The sequence below is a fragment of the Botryllus schlosseri genome, chromosome 8 (assembly GCF_051294905.1).
Source record: "Botryllus schlosseri isolate E-star chromosome 8, Bs_hap1, whole genome shotgun sequence".
NCBI classification, from domain to species: Eukaryota; Metazoa; Chordata; class Ascidiacea; order Stolidobranchia; family Styelidae; genus Botryllus; species Botryllus schlosseri.
In genome coordinates this window covers 20,511,977-20,535,259 of record NC_137243.1, presented here as the reverse complement: position 1 = coordinate 20,535,259, position 23,283 = coordinate 20,511,977, and the positions used below count along the sequence as shown (strand labels likewise).

Here is a 23,283-nt window from a genome sequence, read left to right as displayed (position 1 = left end):
GGCCCGCGCGTCAAATACGGCCTGTGACTCTACGCTGATCTGCCCGCGAAAACTAAGACAGGAATATTGACAATGCAGCCTATGTTTATATGCCAGTGCGTGGACTAAAACTGTAGGCTGTCTGAAAACCGAAAATAAGACTTCGCATTATTTCTGAATGTCTCTTTGAAATTGAATGTATTGCGGTGCGACGGTTCGGCATGGTTAGCGCCGTTTCGCGTCTCATTCAACGATGATCAGAAATAAGGCTGCATTCAAAACAAATAGTGTGTTAAAACACTTTGTCTTAAACAGAATGTCTTTTTCGAAAAACGTTGCATAATTCGAAAAAGCTTGTAGTATGAGACTAGGACGATTTGCATCCAGTATATAGTCGCCGTATACCATGTGGAGTGGCTGGAACCCACGCAACCGTCGTTGGTTCATCAGTTATAGCAGGGCTGGCCAACCTTTTCAGCCAACGGGCCACATTTGATTGACGAATTGTTTCGCGGGCCACTAGCCGCGCCAAGCGCGAAAATTTTTGACGTTCATAGGTCAATGATATTGTCATTTGACTACATTGTGGGCCTGTTGTATATCGCTGGGCTAATTTTGCGAGGACTGGGCTATTCGGCGCTTGGACATATCGATATCAAAAGATGCGACCAACATGCGTCAATCATTTCGGGCCTAGGTTTCATAGTCGACGATCTTACTGCGAGCGCAAACGCAATGTCGCATATGTTGAACGACACTTTGTCTCGTAATCGCAAATATAGTTAGACTCAGTCTGATATATTAGGTGTTCCTCCATTTTCACAAAAGGGCAACAATAATAAAAACAAGAAATCGAGTGACAACATGTTGCGACAAGCTTGTAGAAAATTTTTACCTTCGATAAATCTACCGCAAGTTATTCTGCTTTATTGTAGTGTACGAAGATATACCAGTATGTGAATGGCTGATGGATCTGTCACTGCGTCGGAATCGATATTTTAGTCATCATATCTCAAGTGTTGCGGCCAGACTAATCAAATTTTTGGTTGGCCTTGCAAGTTCACAATCTGTGCAATCCATTTTTGATGATATTATAAATTAGAGGAAATGACCTCGCGGGCTGCTCAAAACCTTCTCGCGGGCCACATGTGGCCCGCGGGCCATGGGTTGGCCGGCCCTGAGTTATAGCATGTAGATATGGATCATTGGTACGGAATGGGTGTTCTGATGGCCGCCAACCGCAAAAATGCTGCAAAACGATATAGTCCGGGTTACTGATATTTTTGGACTGTTAATGAATTAGTGGTCGGAAGCTTTTTCGTCGAAGGAGCCAGATTCACCCTATATTTCAATGTTCAATGTCATTCAACTGTGACGTAACAGCAATGATTCGTGACGTGACGACTAAAAGAACTGTTTTAAATAAGGGCCATGCAAACGCAACCCTAATCACAATTCGATATCCAACACTTACGTAAGAATTCTAGAGTCTACATCGGTCAGACTCGAACCCGCAACCCATTGGTGCTGCAGCAGTGGTTTATACCGCTATACGTCATCTCGCCACTTCATCGGCCTGGTGTAAATGACCATTGTCGTCGACAAATACCACAAACAATAGTAAGGACATACTCGTCATTCAGTAAAACGCGCTCCACACCGTAATTCTTATTAATCCGAGTTCGAATAAAACAAATATTTTTTAATGAACATTTAACTTTGCTCTGACCTCTCCTCATTTCCACGTATAAAACTTTCGCCTTTTACTAAAGTTTTCCGTGGGGAGGGGTGCTCAATGAGTCTTTGTGATTTTTCTAGCCCAGGTGCGCCTGGGTACCCGATGATAATGTATAGAAGTGGCATTCCGTATAGCAATTATCAAGCATATGCGAATCGTCGTTTACATGAAAGCGTAGTTTCGCGGAGGGATAGTTGTAATTTGGAAAATGCAACCTACATTTGAATGCTTGAACTAAAACCATGCGCTGTATAAAGTGGGCCGAAGATGGTTTACTGTGAAACCCGTTTATTTATGTACCCAGCGAACGTAGAATATACGTATACGCGTAATTCAAAATAAAGTAAATAGAGCAAAGTATGTCGTAGCAAGTAAAATGATGGAATGTGAAATTCGTAATGGCAAAAAAGATTGGATATAATTATATACGGAAACAGTAGCGCCTAGCTTGTATAGGCTACCGCAGATAGAACTATTGTGCCTACTCCCTACATACATAAAACAAATCCAGATTCGCATGTTTTAGCGAAATTGTGCTAGTCACATAAACTTAGATTGGTCAGCTCGAAAAAATGTTGATTTCAGCTTCCAATATTAGCGATACTGCTTTCGTGTAGTAAATTCGAACTTTGCGTGTTGCCACATTACGAAATACCCACCACTTAGCTGCGACTGTAACCAATGGTATTCACTACTTGTAACGTATATAGGAATGAATAAATACGCCGCGGAATATAGAATAAACTTTTGGCTCTGCTCGCCATAATATTTTTCCTTCGCATTTGGCACATTGTAGCAAATAGTTGCCCACCCCTGCTCCAACAGCGTTAAGCTATACCAGGAATATATCGTTCTCTCAGAATTGCGAATACAGTTAGATTCATAAATGTAAATTATGAGTACACAAAAAATACGGGGTGCGGCAGTTACGGCCCCGCTTTTTCCGCACCTCGACCCTGCCCAAATATTACCCGCTGCAATTAGAGCTTTCCGTAACCAATGTCAGACATACTGCATTATAACATCAAACCAAATATGTGTAATACAGTTTCATGATGAAGCCATATTATCGTAACCAGGCCTCGGTGACATCTAGATCAGGGGTCAACAACACGCGGCCCGCGGGCCGCATACGGCCAGCGACCTGATTTGAGGCTTCGAAAGAAAGATAAGAAAACATTTTGAATTGCTGAAATTGACGTGCAATGGCCCAAACACTGCCAAGGCCGAGACGCTTAGAAAACTGCATAGGGCAGTAGTTCTGAAACTGGGGGCGTACCATGAAGGCATCTGAAGGAGGCGTGGAGCTGCTGTCAACTGAAAAAAAGTTTGCGCTTCGCTCGACTTATATCGAATTCGTAGTTATAGTTATTGCTCTGTGTATAATCCGGATTCATATTATAGAATTGTGAGTGGCACAGTTGGTTATGCATCGGTATCACGACACCAATGCTAGTAACGTATCTCGCTATAGCGCCAAGAAGCATTTTCAGGTATCGTGCACAGCTCAGAGTTCAAAATAAAATAAAATTGATGACAGTGATCCTTTGTTTCATTTTTATTCATTTATAAAATATTACTTTTTTTGTGGTCACTATATCCATCGCCTATGTTAAGTAGCACGGCGTTCTAATGACGTGGAGTTTTGAAACGTTGTTGCCTACTTCATATTGAAATTGAATTCATGCGGCCCGCGGTCGCTACGAAATTTGAAGTGTGGCCCGCGACCCGTTTTGAGTTGGCGACCCCTGAACTAGATGTGTATTGCCCAACAGAGTGGGACCAGTGCGAATCACTGGCATAATGGGATACTCCAATGCCTTGCGGCAGGGGTGTCAAACATATGGCCCGCCAGACGATTCCATCGGGCTTGCGCATCAGATCCGAGTATGCTTATATGATCCATCAGGTCTATTGAGAATTTTTGTAGGAACTATCCATTAAATAATCCCGCAATACAGCAAATGTCGAGCATGTTCATAGGCCACATTTTAATCACCCGACTGCGGTGAAGTGGTTTCTTTTTTTTTACCACTAGGGATGAGTCTGTGACATTGACAAGCAATTTCGAGAAGGCAGAAAAAGTGCACGCTGAGTTCAGAGTTATAGGGAAATGTGGAAATATAGTTATTCATATTAGCGAACACGCCAATGCGAAACCGTTTACAGTTATGTATCTTTTTCATACATTATGATATATTGGTTACACAAAAATATAATTCAAATATCTGTGATCGCACTTCTGTGTCATTTCTGACTCAAAAATTTCCCGGACTCCAGAGAAACTCGAACCGCGATTTAATAATAATAAACCAAAAATCAACGTCTCGTATTCCTTACAGCGCATACGCAGGGCTAACGCCAGATACGACTAAATCAAAGGATGCATAGCAATGTGCCAACTTATATCGTCATCAGCACCACTGTTTTATAGGGTCATAACTATATTCAACCGGTCAAGCATCTTCTTTCTGCAAATTCCATTATATGCGTGTTGGTAGTTGCTAGATTAAAACTTTATGATGTATGATACAATAGAATATACGATAACTATTATCTATATATGCTTGATGGTAAAGTATTCAATTGAAAATGAAGGGCATGAAGTAACATTTTGGATTCACTGACTGGTCCGGTCCGCGAGCGATTTGAAGGTTTCACTGCGGCACACGACGCGACTTAATCGAGTTTGACACCCCTGCCTTACAGAATTATTATTAATAAGATCGTGATCGCTTATCACTAGGGCTATGCCCAATGATTGGAGCATCACTTGAACCTGTATCGAGTATTAACTGTAATGATTCCAATTAGTGAAAGACGATTGTTATCGAGTACTCAAAATATACCCTCCTCGCCACTGAGAGTTAATTTATCAACGAGAATTATATAGCTTCGATTTTATTTTCCGCTGTGGCAGCCTTGAAGCCTTGATTAGCCATATTGAACATATAGTGCAGCTTCCCAATCCCAATAATCGGTCCAGAGTTCTATTGTCGGGTCAAATGGAATAGATGGCTGAACTGACACATTGCTAACCGGTGCAGTGGAGACCGTCTTCAAGTTTAAAGCTACGAACGTTACAGGAAACAAGACATTTCCGAAGTTATGATCATCCCACAACCTTGTCACAGAGTGCCATGAAATCGATGTGCTCAAAAAATACCAAAGTATCTTTAATGTGATGGATAACATGCATTATATTCTTTATGGTGGCATAAGAGATACATATATTTGAACTCTGACAGATAACATTCTGTTATGACGTCACACTGAGTTATACTCGAATACTTGACCATTGACTTGACTCAAATCGAAGCATAATACGTGATTCAGAATCGATCAAGTATACTCGACTTTGCCTAGCCTAGGGGTTGCCATACGTCCGGAATTTCCCGGACATGCCCGGAATTTCACTGAAAAATCTGTGTCAGGGGGGAAATTCTTAAATATGCCTAAATGTCCGGAATTTTGAAGACTTGAAGTAGGCTCGAAAGTTTTTCGTAAATTAACATATACAATATTATTTTCAAGAAGATTTATGCTACAATATAACATACAATATAGTGGAGGGCGTATCGGATAGAGGAACTGATATGCTGTTTGATGGTCGGTGTATATTGATATCAGTATGTGCACCAGACACCGCCCTTGCAAAAAATGCAATCAAAAATAAATATAAATAACCATCATATACTAAAATAAGTTTAATTGTAGTCGCAATTATAAGCTAACGGTATAGTCCTAGAGTTGGTTAAGGCCGATTGGATGCTTCAGTCGCAGACAGTGGTTCCAAATCTTGGGGTCGTTTGCCTTTATCTGGGGATCGCGAAGATGTTGGACGTAATCTGCTTCCAAAATAGGCTGTGAGTAAGTTCGGGCAAGCTAAAAAAATTAGCAATCAGCTAATCAAGTTTTCAGCCGGACCTCGGAACATTTTCAAGTTGAAAATGAGCTCGCGACCATAAAAGGTTGGAAATCACCGGATGTGCAACCTGCTAGTGCATTTTATAGTAGTCTAATATATGGAAGAATCAATATTATTGACATAATTCATTCATATAATTAAACAGCCAGATGCATATAGTAAGTGCCCCAGAAGTTACATTGATTACCCTATGGTGGGCCGAAGATTAGTGCTTTTTTGGGTGGAGGGGGGCTGAAAAAATGTTGTTTCGGACATGGTTAAAACACACAACCAGATAGCCGCACCGACCTAACAGTATAGCAGGGCTGTTAAACACAATCCCGACAGGCCATACATGGCCCGCCAGACGATTTCATCCGGCCCGTGACCCTAGACCCTAGCAAGTAGCAATCGCCAGAGCTCACATTGCATATGGCGCAATTCATAACCTACGTTCCACTCCAATCCAGTCCTGTATACAGTTGATGGGCAATGCTTGCTAGTTTGACGTCATATTGACAGACAATGTGTTATTCCTCATTTCTAAATCAACTAGTGGGCGCTAAAGAGTGTCCGGCATTTGCTTAACAGAAATATGGTAACTCTAGCCCAGTGCTTTTCAACCTTTTTGAGCTCCATTCGCACTTTTTTTGTGAAATAAATTTCATTCGCACAACCTAATCGAAAATTATTATACAAAAAGATGAAGATAGGCCTACTCAACATTTTGTTCAGATGTGCAACAATATGGATAACTAGGTAGCTTAAGCTATCAAATGTATATTTAAAAATGCAACTTTTTTCGCTCGTTTTACTTACAATTATTTCAATACAACCCTTCTCGACCAAAAAATGTTGTTCGGAATTTGTACAAAAACTTCTACTAGTGCTTGGATGGCCAGGCCTTAAAATTTGTTCTTCACTCCTATCCAAAATATAGCGTATTTTTCGCGAGTGAAAAATGCTTGCTGGCTGAAATCGTTTTTGAGAGCTGACACAAAGGTCCCACGAAGCTCCGGTTTGTCGAAAGGATGAAAAACCAACATGTATGTGTTGAGGCTTTTGTCTTATATCTTTGTAACATAAGGTGCAAAACGATCAAGAAGACTTGGCTCATTAAAGCCCGATACCTGATGACACGTTGCTCCAACTTCTGTCTCGCAAGTTTATGAGAAGAGCATATAACTCATGGTTGGCCTACTGCGTGTTCTATTCACGCCAATCTAACTTGATAATTCATAACAGTTTGATAACGGTAAACCAGCTTTTAGACTACCACCAAAATCTGAGATTTTGTGGCATTTCGCGACCCGAGCCTCACCCATGAAGAGGAATTTATATTTAATATTTCAGTTGTATGCTACGATGTTACGGGCATATGACATGACATACAGAATGTGCACATCACAATTCTAACCAACACAGCTCTACGACACATGTCTGACGTATACGATTTCAAATTAGGGCGAACTAAATTCCTCTGCGTATCACAATTGTACTATATTGTTTACTCAGATTGCAAGAACGCGACTATTCCGTGCCGACAACGGAGCATATCCAATTTATCTCGAAAGCTTTGGCCATCCAGAATCGGTCATTTTTAGACCGAGGTTTTATCGCCGCTCATGTTTTTGGCACCGCATTTTATCAACGGTTTATTCGCCAAAAGTTTACGTCTTCATGTGCCCCGACGCAGAAGGGGTTGGCCTCGAAATGAATGAGTCTCATAGGCCTGAACTCGCTCGTTCCACACCCCTACACTAGTTCATCCCAATGGTATTCGACCATGATTTCCAGAAAAAAACAGTCGGACAAATTTGATAATGAATTTCATGCCATATGATATGTAAAACGATCGCAGGATTTTTTGCAACAAATTCAATAAATATATTACATAGTATTCGCAGATAACTCTGGCACCGTGTCGACCCAAAATTATACCCTTTACGGTCCCTACTTTAATAACCATGAAGGGGTAAAAATTTACGTTACAGTAAACTTGCGAATGTGAGTCGCTGTAACGATGGTATTTACTACTATCTTCGCACCTCGCGCAAATCGAACAGTTATTACGAAAATATGATGATTGTTTAGCGGAAGTAAGCAGAAAGTCAATTTGACATCATTTTTCGAGCCTTTCGCAGGATCAGACAGGCTGATATAATGTATGTCTGCCACTATGGAGATTGTAGAGATCTCTATACTGCCACTACACCAGCTTCCAAACCAGACTTTTGGTGACGTAATAATTATAGTGGGAATATTAATTCACCACGGCTTGTAAGAGCTACTAAGTTTTTACAATTGCGTCGCAACTACAAAAGTTACACTGATTCTAAATTTCCTATTAAGTTTATTTGAATTATTCCGCGTCAGAAAAGTGAACAAATAATCATTCGCACTTAATCCGGATTTTCATTCGCACCATTCGCACCACCTTCGTCATTCGCACTTGATCCGGATTTTCATTCGCACTATTCGCACCACCTTCGTCATTCGCACTGCAATTTTTTTCATTCGCACCAGTGCGAACCGTCACACAGGTTGAAAAGCACTGCTCTAGCCTATAGCCCAAATCACATCACATGTTTTGTGGCCCGCCCGTCTGCAAGGGTTATTGGAATTCTGATCATAAATTTATATTATTAGGCTTATCATAATTTGCCTTCATGCTCCTATCTTGCAGTCACCGTCAAGCAGAGAATTCTAAGTAGTTCTAATTCAGGATCTTTTGATAAAACATCTTGAGATTGCTGTAAAATTATGCTATTTCGTAAAAAGATATTATATGTTGACGGTGTAGAACAGGGGTGTCATAAATAGTATTTTATTTATCCACAGTCATCACAACACTTATTTTCTGACTAGTCATTTTCCCACCAATATTCCAGTCTCGTTGTGCAGGTAAATGGCTTGTGTTATCGAAGAAAGCAACAAAAGCTCTTGATGCAGAGGAGAAACCGAAAGTCGAGAACATCAAGGGCAATGAAAGTGGAATATGGAACATTTTTTCCTTGCTCAATTGCACCTGTGAGGGTAACTAATCTGGATTTGTTTTGTATCAGCAGGCACATACAAACAGAGAAGCTCAGGGGCACATCATATTTATGCAAGAATATCAAAGATAAATGATTTGTATCCAAGAAAAGGGCATCAGGGCAATGTTCGATGCCATACTTCATGAGAAACAACAAGATCTGCTCCGTTGCAAAGTAATGTCAAGGTCCAATTATTTGAAACAGCCAAATTATATATGGTGAAGGATTTTATACCATAATCCCATCTAAAAAGGGTTGCATTTAAAACCAACGGTGCTTTAAAACACTTTGCCTAAAACATGTTTTAAACAGTGTTATAAACAAACGCCATTTAAAAAATATTTCAAGTTGTAAAATTACGCCATAATGGTGTAAATACTTTCCAAAAAACATGTTGTATGAGCCTACGGACAATTACCACGCGATATAGCCTGCGTATATTGATATGGAATGGTTGGAACCCTCAAAATTATCGGTTCAACATTAATAGTACAGATATATCGTCAAAGGAGCTATATTTACCCTATATTTTCAATTGGTAATGTCAATCCACCATGACGTCACAATTGAATATTCGAGACGTTATAGCTTTAAAAAAAAACACGTTTTAAATTAGGACCTTGTTTTAAATATGTTTGTTTCAAATTGATTTTTGTTTTAAATGCAACCCTACATTTAGATTGTGCTGTTTGAAGAGGAGTGCTGCTGTAGAGAAGAGAAGAAATTCCTGCAATTTGAAATAGGCTATCGACCAATATGGAATGATTGCGTTCACCACACAGATGTGGACTGATATCACTGACCGAACGAGAAAGAACCAGGTTACACCGACTTTCTGATCACTTTGCATAAGGAACCAAGCTCTCAAGATATGAAAAATGAAAATCCAATACCTTCCGCAAAAACGAAGAACTGAGAATCTGGTATTTCAGTAGGTCAAAAGATTATTTCGCTTCTTACACCGATCGGCATTAAGTTTTCCTTCAATAGCACAATCTAATGCTGTCGGTGAGTGCCTATATTTAGTACATGTGGCAATGCCGTTACAGAGAAAAGGGCATCCTTGTCCTCTTTCACCCTGGAATTAATCGTCACATTGAACCGTCCATAGAAATAAACCGCTTGCGAAGTCCAAGTTGATATAATTCCTTCAGATAATGGTTGGGCTTGGTCTTTGAGTTTTCAATTTCTTCTTTCTTTTGTTTCAATCACTATTCAACACCAACCTGTGAACTTAAAACTTATTGTCATGTTGATTGTTTTAATTCGCACTAACGGCCTACGAGTTCCTAATGCCATGTTTTTTGCATTATAACCTGGACCCGTATCGCATAATCCACTACTATTGTATAGCTGAATAGAAATAGGTACTCGCAGATGAATATTATCGGATTTTTTTGGATCGGATATTGGCCATTTCAAGAATCCAGCTTCGGAGTCGAACCAGGGAATTTGTCGATCCGCTCCGCACTAACAAACACGGCCCGCGAATTAAATCTGATTAAATTGAAAAAGGCTTGCATTTTCAAGCACGTTTTTAACGCATCTTCTGATACTATAGTTAAAAATGCTTCCCACAAGGCAACAAATACCAAGATCATAGGCCACACTATAACCATCCGACAGTGGTGTTGTGGTTTCGCTCTATTGTCGTCATCACGAACAAGTCGGTGACAATGACATCCAATTCCGAAAACGCAAAAAGTGCACACTGAGTCCAGATTTTTATGAAAAATGTACTAGAAATATAAAACATGAAGCAATTGCCTCGGCGTGAGTATTGAGTATTGTAGACTTGCAAATTGAAAGCCCTTCGTCCCGCCCTTGCTTTGGAGACGCTGCAGTCAACTACCTGCGGATGGACTCCAGCTGAGTTCCTGTTTCTTATTTTCGATTTTGTAATAATGATTACCGGATTACGAGCTTTTGTACTTTGTCTGCCTGCAACTTCAAAACCCCATTACGACCTGATGCGATTGTTTAGGATCGCAAACTGTTAGCGTTGCATGTTCACAGAGACTCGACATGTGCAAATCCGATTAATAAGTCGGAAAGTAGTAAGAGTTCGATGCTAAATAAAACTGTGGCAGAAGGAATGTTTGTTTGTTTGGTTGGTTGGTTAATTGGTTTAAGTTCCTACCGGCTGGTATTTAGACTGCATGTTGAAACGTTTATTCAATTTATTAATAGCTCGTGCGTCAATCCGGATAAATCCTGGCTTAAACCGGAGGCCGCTGCGTTACTGTTTTGAAGAAGGTCAGTGAATTTCAGAGACAGTCGGGCAGCCTGTGTTAAATCGTAATGCGAAAGTGTTGACGATTTTAATAGCCCGTTTATTACATTGCTGTCTGTTGAAACCAGTGAATCTCATTTACGTCGTGGTATATCATGCTATTCTTTCCCAATACTTCTCAACTGGGTGTGCCAGAATATTTCAAAGGTGTACCTCTTCCATGTGGTGTACAAAGACCAGGACTCACTGCAACTTGCAACTTATTATATGAGGTTGTGTGATGAGTGATTACCTTTTTAATGATTAAGATGTCACTGAAGCCTTGTTCTTAGTCATCAGCTCCCACTCAGTTCACTCATTTCCACTACTGGAACGGCTCGATTCATGGGTTGACTCGAGTCAGCCTTCAAGGTGACTTGACTTGATTCGGCATTTCAAAAATGGGGATTCACTCGTAACTCGATAACAAATTTTCAAGTCAATTTCAAGCAATCAAGTAAGCGGTCTCGACCAAATCTTGTACGTTCAGTATACGTTCTCGACACGTTGACATGACGAGCTGCATCATGGGACAATTGCGCAGCATGGTCCATTTTGAAACCAGTCCTCAGAGTTGAAAAGATTGCCGATCTCTGGTTAGTATGTTTGATTGCTACGTTTGAAGAGCTTCTTGGAGGTACAGAACTTCAATATACAATTGAATGATGTATGCAATTGCTACATGTTTATGATTGTGATTTACAGCTGTGCCCCTCGCGTATAGTCAGTAGATATCTCGAATGTATAAATTCACATGTGTGAAACACACCGGGTCAAATGAATAAGATATCATAATTGATTACAGACAACTCTCGCCTGTTATATACACATCGGTGTTAATGTGTATCATTGTGTAGTGCCATCGTAGTAGCTGCTTACAGCGTGCGGCATGAGGGCTCGTTGCAACATCAACCAACTTTTTTGCTTTGCGTTGTATCGCCAACGTGATATCTTACAGAAATATTTATAAGGCTGGCGGTATGTAATATAGATCATAGCGTTAGACATATCTTTGACGTTATCATTATGCTATACCTCGTCTTTTGTTCGCGGGAAAGCGTATGGTATGCGCCAATTATTGCGATATCAAGATATCAATCCCTCCTACCCGGGAGAATACTAAATGAACTTGACTTTCCATAATTCATGTTCACTATGCGCATAAATTCGATTCCTGATTTACGCCAGATTCATCTAACTTATAAGCGCTTTGCGAGCGAATGCGTTGTGGGGGTAGGAGCCAATGTATTTTAATTACGGGTGCGATGAATATCAAAGTGGTTTTGCGAATCGATCTTTGAATATTGGGGATTGACTTTTTTTCGTCAGATATGACTGACGTATGAGATAACGATTGTTAATTCGTCAGGATGACTTTGTTTGAACGGATCATCGCAGCCTGTGTATATGTTGTTGTGAGGATTTGGATATTTTTTCATGTTGTTACAATTGACGAATGAAACGCTAAAAAAAAACTGAAATTTGACCGACAATATAGGACTTCTAACATGCAACAACATTCGGTAGATATGTACTTAAATATAAGATGTGTACTCTTCATATACTTGGGTTATTTTCCCATTTAAGTTAGTTAAGTATGTCTCGCTTAGTATCTGCAGTTTACCAGCTATATATAAACTACATTATGGAGTATTAACTTCATTAGGGCAGCGCTGCTAAGTAGATGTGTGTTCCAAATATGTCCGCCACTGCATCAGATAGATATGTCTTGGTCAGCGCGATTGCAGGGTATAGGCTATTAATATATTACTGCCGATAGCGCCTAGGTATTCAGTTTACTATGAACATTTGTACGGTTTTTTTTATTTATAAATCTGAAGCAATAGGTATAGAGGTGTACCTTTTTCAGTCGTAATACTTGTGCTGTATAAGATTTTATTTACGCCATTCTATCATTAATATGTATCAAGTTTGGATTTCGCCAGCAGCTAAATCAATGCAACTTCTAGGTCAGGATGCATAAACCAGCGAGCATGTCATATTTTTTCTAGATCACAAGAAAAGAAATGCATAGTCGTTTTGTTTATATTTCAAGATGGGTCAAATACCCCTGTTTCAAATTGTACCTCAGACTTAGCCCGTGATACCTGTTTAGATTCAGATCGTGTTGGTATAAATTCTATCTGGACGAGATGCAATATATTCGTATGTTTACCACTATAATCATCACGGATCGATGAATGAAAGTTGGATGTGGTATAGAATACATGCTTAAGTTAATCAATATATATTTATTCTGGACTGCATGGAATATTTACATAGCAGGTAATGCATGAATAAGACATTAACTGGTAAAGAAGACGTTCAACAAGGACTCCTGGTAGTGATATGAAATCGTCACAATTGTGAAGGTGAAATGTCGAATTGAATATTTACGTTATATCACAGCAACCATGCAGTCATTTCATAGAAATGTTCATGATCAACGGGCCGTGCGGGGTAATATTTCACGATCCGGGTAACCTTAGAGTGACGTCATCTCATAACAAGTCCCATTTGCTGTAAAATTATATCATAAATGTTCCCGTAATCTCATGTCCTCTTAATAAAACGCAGGAGACAATGATGACGTCGCGAATTCCCTAGTAATGGTAGATAATAACATTTCAGTTACCGTATCCAAATTCAGACTTTATGAAGGTACCGCGTACAAAAAAAAAACAGCAGCTTGTTAGCGGAGCATTATTCCCACAACTATAATAGGAGTATTCTCCGATATAGGATAACTACCGTCTCATTATATGCCGTTGAGGCCACCTGTATTGCGATATGCAAATTCGAATTTTTGAGAATTCTCCGTGGTACGAAAAAGCCTATCTTACATTTCATATTTAGTTGAGATGATAACACGATGGGAATCTCCGTTCATATTATGATATTTCACGTCCAATGATGAGAGTCTTTTTAAAATATTGCATGGCATTCGCAGAATGTCTTATTTCTTCCCTAATTTGGGCTCTCTTCATGTGCACCATTCTGCTATCTCGTAATTTTGCGTACTATATGTAATCGTCTAGCTAGAACGTTATTAGCTTTGAGATATATTGAGAAGATGTTGGAGAATTTTAACCGCATTGGATTTTATCCGGACCTGACATGATTGGATCTGCAGTTCCTTGCAATGCATGTTACCTGGGCGTACAATTAGGCAGACCATGCACATAGATTCATTTTCCGCATAGCATAGCCAGATTCGAAAGTATAGTTTGGGTTAATTTTGAAGAAAATCTGCCTTGGTTGCAATATCAAAGTCTCACTTTGGTTGAGGCAAGTCAGATCATATACTGTATACGTTTATACGGGTGTTTCGGTCTGAACCTTATGTTATGAATTTCAAAGATGTGAGAATTTGATTCGATTTTTTTAATTACAATGCATTTTGTATTAATTGGTTTCATGGCACAATGTTTATTTCATACCTGGAATTTGCCTAAGTTTCGCTCATCGCTCTCTGCTTTGGGACAGACAGATTTTAACAAACATCAGTTACGAATGTTCTTGAAGATTTATATCGCAGTTCGCGACGTGACGAGTATCTCGCCAGTGACATAGAGTCTTGCGGAAGTGACGTCATGTGACGCGTCTACCGCGACATGAAACAGCAACCCCGACATCTCCGTGAGATTTTCTCAGTTGGACAATCCTCAGATTAAAGTCTTATCTCCACGCGGTTGACACTTTGGTAAAGTCTGGAAGATAGAGACTCTGTTATAAGCAAAAACTTTCCTGTCGCTACGTGTCGTCTGCCCATGTATAGTGTGGAGGAACTGTGAAGATTACACTACCTGGTTATTGGATGTGTCATTATTGGGGAATCAACATGAAATCCCTGCCACCAACTATCGTGTAAGGTAGCGGGCAAGAGTGTCGATGGAGTCTCATATCTTACTCTTCTCGAAGTAGCAGTGTTGCTGTTACTACTTGTACAGAAAGGGTGAATGAGTAATATGGTATACATTCGATATAACCAGTAACTTTGAAGCCTAAGCCAGTATTGCTGCCTCGAAGCCTGGGACTCATCTGTCTCGTGTAGGATTGTAGAAGTGGCATGGAGATGTGTTTTACCTATTATCTTTGATACATGAGTTCTATGACGTAGTGGCTTTACCTTACCCCCTCCCAGTATTGAGTAAAACTTGCAGATGGGAGAGTATGTTATGTATATTACGATGTTTAGCTCAGCTGAAGCGTGGTGAATGCAAAATCAGTTCTAGTGTAACTGGACACTCTGAGAATCAAGTTACATGGTCATAAGCAGGCTACAAGAGACAGTTTATGGTTAAAGTACCAGGTTTAGACAGTATCGGGTAACCAGTGACTTCATACCCTACCTAGAGTGGCTGTCCCAGTCAACTTTCCAATATCTTGACCCAACAGCCGAAGCAATGAGGAATTATAAGTAAGCTATGTATCAATAAGACTTGATAGGTGAACAAAATCGGTCAATACCCAATACCCATGCGGTGGCGCTGTTGCAACTTCACTCTTCGCCTTTACCAACGCAATCTCGCGCATTGCTTTTCCCATCGGACTTCCAAATGAACCGCGCCTATAAGGCGCTTAAGAAATGCCTATAATTGATTACTGCCTAATGATCTTGTTAGTTATTCTGGTTTATCGTAAATTGCCGCTCACACTCCGTGCATAATGGGATGGTTATAGAAGATATAATTTGACAGTCAATCTCGATCTCTGCAATTAACTCTTGTAAACGTACGAGATACTTTCGTCCAAGCGCTAATCACATGGAGCTGTTCCTGTAATGTATTGGGTAAGGGTGATGACGTTTGTCATTTTCAAGGTGAAAGTTATTTTAAGGAGCAGATATATCAAGATCAGTTGTGGATTCATTATTGGACGTGCAATGACCAAATAGGCAATACTGCACATGGGCTTACTGCGTTTAAAAACAGTTGCGGAAATTCTGGAGTAAAATGATACAGTGGCGTAGAATTGTTTATATGTGCCACTGTGAAATTGCTACTAAAGTGACACGAGTTTGCTAGTATATGATGATCCCGCTGCAGTTATTGTATAAGTATGTACTATGAGGTAGAGAGTGAAAAAGTTATTTGATACGTGTCATTGTCGGGAATTTTACATTGAAACTGGCAGATATATGAATATCATACAAGTCGTTTAAAATGATAGTTACACATTATCGGATCGGATTAATTCAGCATATCTGCGGAGTCGAAATCTGGGTCTACCTCGTACGTTTCGTAATCTTATCCGACAAAAACCATCGAATTTCTCGCCAGGACTGTATAGTCTCGTCAAATTTCTATCGACGATGTCAATGTTTCTTATCGATTTTGCGTTCTAAACTCGAGACCACAGTTACCATCCTACAACGACCCTATACTCCAGAAATAACCCACGGCAATTTCCACTTGGCAAGGGTTCCGAAAATACTGGTATGGCCATCAGAAATAGGGTTCACTTCGCGGTTGTTCTTCCGAATATGTCCACGATTTGGGAAAAGCGCATGTGACAGCCAAACATTAGATTACTGTAAGCATGCAGACAGTACTGTAGGGTTAGTAGCAGTTGGTAATCGTTTTGACTTGATGTTTGCATTCGGAGATTGGATGTGAAAAGATGTCAAAGGGCAGCGACAGATTCGATAAGTCAAGTCATCTTTAGTAGCTAAAGTCTCGAATTTACCTTGTCTATTGTTATCAACACTAAGATTGCATGAGTCAATGTATTATGCCAGCTACTGGATCGGGTATTCTTCCAGTTCTTGACTCGAGACGGCTGTGAGTCAGGCTTTGTTGACTTTCAGATGACAAAATATTGAGATTCGTTGCGTATCTGAGCTTGAAAGGGGCATAAAACAAACGGAAGGTACAGAAGGTAAACGGAATCGCGTCACAATGACTGGAACTCATCGGTCAATGCGACTAACGCGAAGTGAAAGGGGCCTTGGTTGAGATGTAATATTGCGCTATGGACTTGTCGTTCGCGCGACAGCAAACTTCTGCGAATCATGGGAGTTGTGGTTACTTTAATTTATAGATTGTTATTGGACCAATGGATAGCATACTGTTGCTGTGATGCGATATGAATGCAACGCAGAGAATTGTGTGTTTAACAAGTCTGCGGAGGTTCAATTTCATTATCTTCCTACGTATAATACACCCGCCGATTACTTTAATTTATAGATTAGTGGAGTAACTGATATAGAACTGTTGCATTTTTCGATGCGATATGAATGTAAATAAGTAATTTGTGTGATTGACGAGCGTGCCTGGCTAAATTCCATGATCTTCATACGTCTAATGAATGCGCCATAAGTTCAAGTGCGTCATACAATCAATACCGTTGAATATTGACGTGAGGATAAGAGATATGTAGAATGTGCATTATCAAATGAATCGCTACCGTTGAAGTTGATGAGAGAAAGCAAGCCAGATTGAGCGGAGAGTCACGACTGCGTCGCCCTTGCGCGTCTACGACTGTAATTCTAGGGCAGATACAACAGCAGCGTGTCGTTTTTAAGTATACCTTGCGTGGATATATCATAAATTATCCAGCGTATGTATGTATCATTGGATCCGCCGACCCTTGTGATTCATACGATATATGACAATATACCCTGGGTAAATCATTAACGTAGATTATTTACGCATTACAGGGAGCGAGCGTTTGTATACGACAGTAGGGTAATTATAAAAGTCAGGGGTTAATCTTCTCAATTTTTCGCAAATTAATTGACGTCTATCAGAGGCAGCACCTATCCAGGTATAATTCGACGATACGCTAGTACACACATAATACCAGGAAACTATATTATATTAAATACGTGGAGATGCGCATGCAGGATGAATTCTTTACAACTCACCATCGAATGCCATCAACTGCCGTCAAAGGTGTTGCTGATAGACGATGTGGCGGTATTGGACGTGATAGTTTTTTGAATCATCAACGACCAGGCAGATACGATCATGTAAATCCTGCATTATAGTGAATTTCTGTGTATGAGAGGAATCTATTATGGGGGTATGCTTGCTCTTATATCATGACTATTACGGCTGGCAAAGTATAAGACTGTTGACTGCTCTATATACTGTATTACGTCCGGATTCGTTGCCGTAATACACAAACGTACTGCTTTAAAGCAGGATAATCCGGCATTAACATATCTTGCGTAATGCAATGGCAGAGTCGCAGTGGCATTTGCGGTAGGGATTTCACATTATCATTAGTTAATGTATATCTTGACAGTAGGAAGTCATAAGTATGTATAGTTGTGTAACTTCACGAGATTTCATCACCGGTTAATTGAATTTGATGCAGTGGACCGTCCATTGCACGCAATACGCTGTAAAATTGCAGTAATATGATCAATGCAATAGCCTTAGTTTATATATAGCTATAGTGATGGTACCTAGTACGTTCTGCGTTCGTTAATACTTCTCTAGTAGCGTTTTATAGTTTATGAGATTTAGGGCGGTAAATTTACAAGCTGACGATAGTATAGAATCCTCCGTTCGGACCGTATATTCGAACTGTTTGTCAAGAGTAAATAAAACACTCTTGACCGTATTGTTGATTGCTCAGTTAACCTGAATTGCGGGTACCTCACGCCTGCTGCGTAAATTGTAACTTTCTATCGGGATATACCTCTCCATCATTGCAAAAGTCAGTGGGCAGTTTGCTTGTAGGATTTATGATCCCATATATGCGACGTGCCCGTTATAAAAATTTGCAATATTTCGACAATTCTCACCGACTCGTGCAGTTATAATGGCACTGAAATCGTAGGCTATAGTTCACTTTAATGTACAATTGTGTATCTTCTCACGCGTAATGGACGCAAGCATATTACGCGAGACAGAATTGTAACTTGCATACCTGTTATTTCGCGTACAAGAAATGGAATATATAGTATGCAGAGAATGATCATCTTGCAAGTTATTTTTGTCTTTGATATGCTAAGACATGTGTAATTTATTGCGATGTATACTTTATTCCGAATCAGTTTATCCAGAAAACGCATTTATTGCTATTGATCTACGCGTGCCCACACTTTCAAGACGCGTATACCGGTCGTTATCGACCGCAACGGAATTGCAATGTTTCAATTGCTGCCAAAATTCATTTCAACCACAAGCATTTCTGGCCTCTTGTACATTTCGTTCTGGTTACCCTCGGTCGCTAATGGACGCGTAGCTGCGACTATGGAACCAATAGCGCGTTATATTTTCCCGTTATCAATTACCAGCATTATCGCACCCCTTTCGTGTATTGCATCACCATGTTTGACCGGTTGTAAAGCGTGAGCTGGGTAATTTTTACGCATGTACTAGAGATGTGTAGGATCAGAATTTTGGATTATAACCGGGCAAGAATCCGGAAAATTTCAAGTCCATGAAAGTGATTTGATGTTCGTTTACTTTGAGGTTATGTATTAACTTGGACAGCCGTGGTTTCACAATTTCTAAGAATTCTTAATAGCATACTTGATGTAGGTACGGGTACCGTATTTTGAGATCAGGAAGTAAGAACATTTTTACAAATCACAAAATTTATAGTATCGGACGAAAAAAAAACGGGTAATTTGTTAAATCTTGAAAGGATAGCGATATAGCCTACTGTAAAGGGAGGACAAATTCTCCTAAAGGAGGGCGTATGGTAACGCTACTTAATTGCATTGAGGAGTAATAATCAAAATAAATATGAACTACATGGGCAATTAATGCTTACAGCTCAGCCCTGAGCTTGATTTTTGGATCAATCAGGTTGAAGACGACAACAGGATTCGTATATTGGATCAAAATTCCATTTAATATAACAGCGTTGGATTCGAATCCCATTAAAAGACGATCCTGGTATCTCTGTCGCGTACACGGTCCTCATTGAGATATATCATTTTTCTCGTGATATTTAAAGGAGCCGTGTTTTTACAGTCGCCTACGCGTACGCGCGTTATTTTACAGCAACACAATCTAGGATTATTTTTGACGGTTGATTTTATTGAACGATATCACGATCCCGTTAGGAAGATTTACGGTTCGGCGGCCAGCGCTATTGACGTTCGGCAGGCGAGTCAACATTTGAACAATGTTTTTGCTGGCGATTGTCGAACATATATCACCCGTAACGACCTGGCGCGAGAGTTTGATTTATTTTGTAGGTGCGTTGCCTCTGCGCACTTGATTGTCACTGAAACATGCCAACTTTGAATGGGTGATTTTAATAATAGGATTTTTTGTCGAGTACGTTTTTATTTAGAAAGAGATTATAAAGACAATATTATTTCGTACGGTGAGATCTTTCAAGCGTAACATGCTGTATACATACACCGCTAAGCCGTATTGAGGGACACTTTGTTTTTAGATGTGTGACTTCGGTAGCCATTAACCAGTGGACCTATATCTGTGTTCCTAACCTTTTGAACTCAATGGACACTAGCTCCGCACATCTGAATATTCCAATCAATATCATTGAAATTCAAAGTATTTACATGTATGTAAACGCATCAGCAAACTCAATATTGTAGCTTCAATAACCGCGAAAGGGGAGTTCATACTTTATAAAATACGGTAACAACGATATATAACAATTCATCCAATGACTATATTGCTGTCTTTCGCATACATCATCTACTAATAGCTGCCTACGAACTATACGATAGAGATGAAGTCAATGTATTATTGTCATTTATATGTCAGTAAATTTCTCATGAACAAGCACCTCATTGCAACCCAGGTTGGCAATCACTGATCTATATGCTGTGAGGCCAAAATTGGTGTCTGCGTTTTTTTCCTTTCCAATGTCCACAGGATCGCATTGCTATTTCCAAAGTACTGATGGTTTGTGAATCTGAACTTATATGCATGTATAGCGAAAAGAGTAGGCTTTGTCTTTCCTGACTGACTATATAGAACAGTGGTTCTCACCCTTTTTGGCTTCGCGAACCCCTTTTGACTGCCACGGACCCTCGCAGACCCCCTCAAGTTTTAGTTGTTCAACTTTAACTTAATATAGTGCCACTTTCATCTGTCTTGTGCAAATATGAAATGTAGGCTTGTGATAAACAGCAACAAAATGACTTTTCTTGATAACAACATCGTACTATTTATGTAGAAATTGAGTAGAATTTTATTAGTTCAAAGCTAACTCTGCAGCTGTATTTCTTGAAGTACGCCTACGTGGTCCTAAATATCAGCGTCTTCGATTTGATATGAACGAATGCCGGAAATCTCTTTCCACAAAGATATATGGAGGTTGATGTCATATTAACGCGTAACTTTTCTGAGGGCACTTTTGGTGTGATCGCAACATTTATGGCCCCATAATGAAAAAAAGATATTTTAATGAACATATCACGTCCAGTCTATAGTCATTTTTATCTAGCATCTCATCGCGGTTATGTATATCACATGATAGAATGGACTTCGTGGCGAGGTTTCAATCCCTCCATTGGAAAAAATTAGGAAACATGCTTCAGCAGTTTTTATTTCAAACCACTCAACTAATTTGGTGACACTGACTACGAAGTCACCCTGATTGATCTTACTATATCTCCATATTTTGATATTTTCCACAAACACCAACAAAACGTCACGAAAGAGCAAGATGTTTGTATCAGTATAGGTTATTGGCAATTAAAATGAATTTGCAGTGAGGATAATGCATGCCATACGGATGGAATGGTCTGGCCGTATGTTTGACACCCCTGATGTAGGCTATCTTCGAGACTTGAGATGCCACAAAATATGTGAAGCCCCCGAATATATATTTAGTTTCCGTGTACAGCAGGGGATTATGCGTGGTGCTTCCATAACAATTTTCGTGCTTGATGCAAACCTTTTCCGAATCTACTTTTCCAAATCGAAAGCGTATAGAAAGCAAGCTCTTTTTCCCAGGAAACCGGAATAATAGAAGAACTCATTGGTGGTTAGTTAATAGTTATCACGTCATGACCTCCTCTTTATAAAAGCGTACGATTATGATAGGACACGACACCGGTAACATATCAGAATCATCGGCAATGCTTTCCTCATATCGCCATTGTTTCTATCTGAATGTTGGTAGTACGTTTGAAATTTAGTATTCAAGTTTCAGTATCCAATGGCGATCGCAATTATGTTTTAAAAATGGACTCTTCACACGCGTATATGGCCAGGTATATGGCATGTTCGTACGTCGTTCCCAGACAAAAGTCGATTGTTAAACCGTCACCCACATAAGTCCATACACCGAAATTTTATCAGCTGTTATTTGCAACCGCGCTTCGAAGCACGGCGGACCGATAAATAGCGTTTCGAGGGCGCGATCAATTGTCGTGATCAAAGACAAAGTTCGGCGATCGAGTTAGATCATAGTTCAAGGACACGACCGCGCTGACCATTCGTAATTACCAAAAATAATTCTTTTTTCATCCGTGTAGAAATCGCCACCTATACACCTTGTCAAGTGCCATGTGCATTTGTGCAATCAACCCCGAACGCACTGATGAAAATTCCCACGAGCATCGGTGCTCCGTGATTAGCCGTGGTAATGAGATGATTAGCTGTCCTTGGCAGCATGTCTCGGGTCGCGAAAAAACTCAAGTATAGCTTCAAAATAAATTGCCTCGGTAACCGATAGAGTATACCATTTCGCAATGAACGTGCAGTAGAAAAGGCGGTGCAGACGAGTGTGTAGTACGGATGCGTTGTGGTGCCATAACTTTCTCTTCATAACTATCCTAGAACTGCAATGTATGTCTTTTGTTTTAATGTCAATTCTTGCCGTCGTCTATCTACTATGATATATCCCATGAAAGCGTGCATAACGTAATTTCAATACGAAGCTCCGGAGTTATTTAATTAGTGGGATGGCCCTTAATTTGGAGTCCATTCTAATGTTCGATTATCACTTTTACCAAGACTATAAATGGTTTGAAAGTTGTACCATGTGGCTATCACAAAAAAAAAGAATCCAATTGAATATGTTTCGACTATAGCTATTTCATTGCGTTTTGTGAGGATGTTGCTTCACAAAAATGTCGTTTCTGTATATGGTTTGAATATACTGTGGTGTAATAACCGATCTAGGTTTCACTGCTTCTCACAGATGGAAGAAGGTATCGAAACTATATAAATTTGTCGTTAACTCGTACTGACAAGTGACAAGGGTCGTGTAATTTTACTACTCAATAAATAAGTCACTCATTCGACTCGACTCATTGCAGTTAATACTTAATTCGGGCTCAAGCGCTTAAATCATCGTGCATAACATTAATTATAATGACTGCAGCGTGTGTACCACCGACCCTCGGATGAATTTGTGCAAACTGCTATTGCTATCAATATTGCATGGTTTTTGTGAAGTC

At 39.8% G+C, this 23,283-nt stretch overlaps 1 protein-coding gene, 1 non-coding gene and 1 pseudogene across 2 annotated transcripts in view; all 3 read left to right on the top strand.

Moving 5' to 3' along the window:
- LOC145445025 (enoyl-CoA delta isomerase 1, mitochondrial pseudogene) overlaps window positions 1–23,283 on the top strand; it is a 288,929-nt pseudogene that overhangs the window by 137,159 nt on the left and 128,487 nt on the right.
- Window positions 1–23,283, top strand: part of LOC145445007 (uncharacterized) — a 125,210-nt gene that overhangs the window by 25,933 nt on the left and 75,994 nt on the right. The window lies entirely within an intron of this gene.
- LOC145445655 (U5 spliceosomal RNA) lies at window positions 1,699–1,814 on the top strand. Its single transcript, XR_013917101.1, has one exon. It is a non-coding gene; the product is annotated as a U5 spliceosomal RNA (small nuclear RNA).